At 36.2% G+C, this 5,710-nt stretch overlaps 1 protein-coding gene across 1 annotated transcript in view; it reads left to right on the top strand.

Moving 5' to 3' along the window:
* Positions 1-5,710, top strand: part of si:dkey-247m21.3 (5-hydroxytryptamine receptor 4) — a 45,123-nt gene that overhangs the window by 29,270 nt on the left and 10,143 nt on the right. The window lies entirely within an intron of this gene.

Genomic DNA, 5,710 nt, shown 5'->3' with positions numbered 1-5,710 from the left:
CAATGATCATTTTACTGATATGTATAAAGACTGCAAAGGCTGAAAAATCTTGAAGTCTGCATGAAATTGGAGGTAGTTTGAGGATTAAATTTTTTATGCTTTTTAAGCTAAAAAAAGTGTGGGGGGGTCGTATTATACATGAGATCGTATTATACATGAATAAATACGGTATATTTGTGGCCACGAGATAGTTATTGTTTGGCCAGGAGGCATGCAAAGACAGTTGATTGTTAACATGGACAAGTTTGACGTAATTTCATTTTGTTTTAATCTAAGACTAAATGACATGCTTCAGTCACTTGTGGTTAGCCATGAAGTGAATCTTAACATTATATGTTGCAGCTATAAGACACAGGTGGTGACTGGAGTTGTYTTTGTCCAAAAAARCTTTTTTTAAAGCTCAAAACTCTTAAACAGGCTCCTCTGTCATGCCACATCGTTGGTGTGGAAGGAGTCTGAGTTATGTTAGGTTCAGGAACACAGTAAAAAAATGTTTCCCGACACACAAGTAAGGGCGTTCAGTGTCATCTCATAAATAATAGCTTTATGAAAAATGAACCGTTAGATCAGCGCTGTTCAACTGGGTGCCCATATTCGGCCCGCATGTGACTTCTGTCCGGCCTGCAAGGCTCCCACCAAAAAAAGAAAGAAAAAATAGTCACATTTTTTGGGGGGGAAACTATTTTTTGGTACTTAATTTAATATAAAAATGCATTTTAAACTAATTGTTGATTTAAAATACATGGTTCAATGCGACAACATAAACAAATTTAAATGGTAAAGGAATATAGCTACGTAGCCTGGCCAAAAACAAACAGTCGCCACTTGGATTTAACTAAGCACAGAGTTACGAGCCTCCTATTGGGTTATTACTGCATGAGCGATTATCTTACAGCTGGCAATAAGTTATTTAACCCCAACTGGTGCAATGAGTTGCTTCTCATTTCTTAAACAACCATGTTGAAAGACACATCCTGTTGTAGAAAAGATGTCAGTCTGTTTGACAAGGGTCAAATCAAAAAGTGTGGGGCACCTTTGAACAGTTAAAAACAAAAACAGTGTATTCATAGACATTCTTATTCCAACAATATCTGTATCTCTTACAAAGAGACGCAGTTGTTCAAAATTATCTTGTGGAAACACATTATTTTTTTTAATCCAGTGTCACTGGATGGCTCTGTAGAAAATAAAACCAAACTGCCTTAAAGACATTGCTCATGACTTTRATCTTTGCCCTAATGACAATCATTCCTTCATCTTAATTTTATTTTGAAGATCAGTGGKTGTATGTGTGAGTGAGGAGGTATAAACAGGAGGGAGCATCTACATTTGGTGTCTTTCGGTCCTCTTGGGCAAACGTGAACGATGATCTATCTTTCAGTTTGACCTGAGATTCATCTACATCACCTGACACTTTTGGAGGACTGCACCCAAGTCTTTTTGCACTCGTTSAACACCCACATCCCTTTTCTCGGCAGCAGGGGAGATCGATGCAAACAAACACCTCYTTGCAATCTGGACCCGAGCCTAACTCGGCATCCGAGGAGTAAAAGCCAATCTGTTGTTTACATGTGTTCACTTGTGTTCTTATGGGTCTCTTCYTTGAATTTGCCAAGATGCATGTCAGTCATTTTAAGAGCCTCTTTTTTAAAAACCTTTTTAATGATTTTTTTTTACTATCAAACTTTCTTGAAAGTTTATTTTAGACGTTATCAAAGTATAGAGTCTAAAATTGTGTCGTTGTCTATAACTTCACATTCTACTGTAAAGAATTTCGGGTAAGATTTTGATTTTTCGCAGATAGGTGAGAAAATTGACCAGAATTACTAATAGTGTGCCGTCAAAAGGACACATTCTGTAGTGCTGCTTAAACTGTGTGTCACTTGTAGAGTGCAGCAGTCATTGTTTTTTTTTTTCAGCAGGACTTTTGTCACTGTTGGTGATTTAGTTGGAGGTTGTGTTTGTGCTCACAGCTCCTGCGAGTTGGGAGGATGATGAAGGACGTGGCCTCCTTCTGTCTGCACTGTTTAACTTTATTACAAGTACTTCACTGCTGAAGAGAAACCAAGGCSAGCACAAATTTGCTTTTACGTACGCAGTCACACGCAGATGACACATTCGTACAAAGTGGGCAGAGGAAGGACTTGCAGGTCGTCTTCGCGCAAGTTTAAAATCGTGCATCGTTCAGAAAACTTAATAAATTTGGTTCAGTGTTAGTAATATTACCAGTGAAGTGTATTGAGTCTGTTGCCTCGTTGCGTGCTTCCGTTGCATTTGTGCAGATTTTGAGGACTTTCTGTCTGTGTGTAGGAAACAGAAAGGCAAACAGTGTTAACTCCAATCTGATGTCCTCTCTTAAAATCCGTCTGCGACAGAAAACAGACTCAATCAGATTACAGCCGGCAGGATACTAGAAACTCAAATTACTGGAGGAATTCTGGCTTATTATTTTGTCAGGGAGCACAAGGCCTGCAGGCAGACATACTCATTGTMTTCTTTTTTTGTTGTTGTTCTGTTTTTTAGCAGTGTACACGAGGCTACAGATACTTATTTTCTGTGTTGGAACATTTGCCAAAAAATGGGTTGATGTGTTGAGTGTTGGATGCCGTAAAATTCAAAATTCTTTACATTTTATCCTCATCATGGCAGTATTTACTTTATGGGAAATAAAGTAGGTACTGTATATTGTATGATTTTCTAACTTTCATTTTTTTTTGTTCTGACGTAGCACCTAAAGTCAAACAAACCACATTTCATTGCTCCGAGTACTGTGACTTGCCTGAAAAGAAATTCCAATATGCAGTAACATTTCCAGCTTTCGCAGCAGGAGAGTCCTGTATGGCAAACAGGAGGAAAAGAAAGGAATAGGAGACAGGAGAGGCTGTGAACCACAAGAGAAAATGTTAAGAGCAAGAGAAAAGGTGAAGAGATAGAAAAGGCTGCAGTAAAGGAAGGAAGATGAGCGTGGAACATGAAGAGAAAAACCAGAAATGGGGAAGTGTGGAAAGGAAGAGTCAGACAAAGACAGGGAGACAGATGATCCCGCTGCACGATCTCATATGTTTTTAGTCAGTGGTCAGATAAATTACAGTATCGTTTTTCTCTGTGAAATCAAGTTTTTGAGGTAGAATTTGAGAGATTTAAAACTTTGGACATGAAGAGTTTCATTTAAACACATGCAAATTAAAACTGTAAAAAAACTATGGAGTTTACTCAACAAACTGACTGTTAATACGTACTAATACATCAAACTTGTCTGACTTTCACACAGCTCTTTCGTAGACATCACTACTGACTATTTTCAGTCATGGCTTTAAGAACAAAGTCCTACAGATTTGTATATGCACAATTTGTGTATACATAGTATACACTGTATATTGTGTACATACTMTATATGTACACTATACAGTATAAAATATATGTATATTTTTCTTGGTTGTTGTTCATGACAATGAAATGAGTAGCTTTTACAGTAAAAATGTAATCATTTTCAGAGGTCTATAAAGTACTTAAAAATAACTACAGTAAGTAAAAGTGAAAATACGTTAACATAAAAGGACTTCGGTAAAAATACATTTCACTGATGAGAAAAATACTTAAGTAAAAGTCATAAAACTGTAAAAAAGAAGAAATAAAAAAGTACTTTTACAAGAAATAAACTGTTGAATTTACTGAACCAAACTGGTTCCAGTAAACAAAGTTGAGTAAATTGAGCAATATACATATTTTCCGTATAAAGAAAATATGTATATTGCTTCATATTTGCTCAACTAGGTTTGGTGGAACTAGTTGACATGACTTGGTTGAGTAAACGCAATGCTTCATTTTTTAGAGTGTATAAATAACTCCTTTCATGATCTGTTTTGAGTTAGGTTTTAAATGTAACAAAAGTAAAAGTAAGGATTTAAAAAACATTGGGTAAACTTACAAATACTCAAAAATAATGTAAGTCCTGTAACAAAGTAAATGTACTTAGTTACTATAAACCTTGCTAATTATATTGCTACATTTGAAAAGTTTTCACCGCCCTTAGATATGAACAGATAAGTGCAACATATTTGTGTGAAAAACTGAGAACCTGTTTTGTGGGTTTTGGAGTACTTTCACTTTTTCAATAAAATGCCTTGACAGTAAAAACACTGAATCAAGTTAATTTCCTAAAACTCGTATACTGTCCACCCTTACAACAACAACYAAGGGTTCTGCTGCCTCTTATTTGTGGTTAGTCACAACAAGGTTCCCTTTTGTCATTCCAAGCACAGGAAACATCTAAACCATCAAAAACCTGCTAAAACTGTTGGGTAAATACTGTTCCTCCTGTTGCTCCAATAAGATAATCTCCTTATCTTTTTGTGTTTACACCATTCTGTACTCATGGTTCATAGCATTAAACACACATTAAATGATCTTTTACCTTCAACATTAATTGTTTATTTTAAAACATACAAAAAAGTTGTAAATTTCTAAAACTGTCCTATTATTAATACAACTCTTCATGTTGTAGCAGCTGTCATTTTCAAATACAAKTAGTTAGCAGTTTATGGGCTGCAAAGTGTAAAATAAAATGTTAGACCACACATTTTCACTATTTAGTTCACTTTGAGTGTTAAAAATCCACTAACAAATTATATTTTTGCTTATTGTGTCGTTCTTTTGCCCTAATTTGAGGGCRGGATCCCGTGGATTCTTCTCAGCCCACCCTATCCAAAGATGCATTGCAGGTTGACCGGGAGTATTTTTTTTGCATGTGATTGCAGATGAAGTGAGAAGAATGAATTCTTTTAAATAAAAATCTGGGTTTAGCTCCAGTATCAGTACTTGTAACTGCATTTTATTTGCAGGAAAATGCGTTATTGACATTTTTGTAAACATTTTARTTAACACTTGGTGCCCCAGTAGCAGTTACTATCAATTCGTCACATTTGCTCTAGAATAACAACGTGAACTGTGAGAGATTTATTGAGTTTAAACTCTTYTCTGGCTTCTGTGGTTGGCTCGGCTCCGTCATCTTTACCTCCTTCAGAGCAGCTGACACTAATACCTAACAGAGAGTGGGCTGGACGTGTGAGCTGCAGCTCAAAATTAAAAAGCATGTGAGCAAAAAGCAGTTTGTTCATAAGAAAGAAAGTCTACAATTACTGCAGTGAAATGTTTTTTTCTTTCCTTTTTTTTTTTTTTTTTTTTTTGGGCGGAGGAAAGTGGAAGTGCTAAGATGAGAACTCGTCCCCTTGAGTGTTAGATGTCCAGTGAGAAAAATATCAAGGATTCAACTCAGACTGACAAATTGTTCCGGCAACTGCTTCATTGTGATCCTCTCTCTTCAGTTCAGTGCTGCTAAACTTCATAAACATCGGGGTGGGGGGGACTGTTTTATTACTCATGTAACTGTTGTAGAATAAAGTCAAATTTAAACTTTCTGGAAGCCGGTGTCACATCAAACTTTGAATGTTAAAGCCAGAGATCTGTGAGGGTGTTTGGTAAGGCTGTGTATTGGCAAGAATTTGCCGATACGATACATATCATGACAGAGGGGTCACGATACGATATATCCCGATATATTGCGATACTGTAAGCAAGGCGATATATTGCGATTTTTTTTGTCCAAAAATTCTATTAAATAAAAACCTCTTACTTGGGGGGAAAAAATGAAAAACCTAAATTCATTGTCTCAGAAAATTCTAACACTGTATTACATAGACATACTTTTGAT

This window comes from Austrofundulus limnaeus, unplaced genomic scaffold, assembly GCF_001266775.1.
Source record: "Austrofundulus limnaeus strain Quisiro unplaced genomic scaffold, Austrofundulus_limnaeus-1.0 Scaffold13, whole genome shotgun sequence".
Classification (NCBI taxonomy): Eukaryota; Metazoa; Chordata; class Actinopteri; order Cyprinodontiformes; family Rivulidae; genus Austrofundulus; species Austrofundulus limnaeus.
This window is presented reverse-complemented; position numbering and strand designations above follow the sequence as displayed.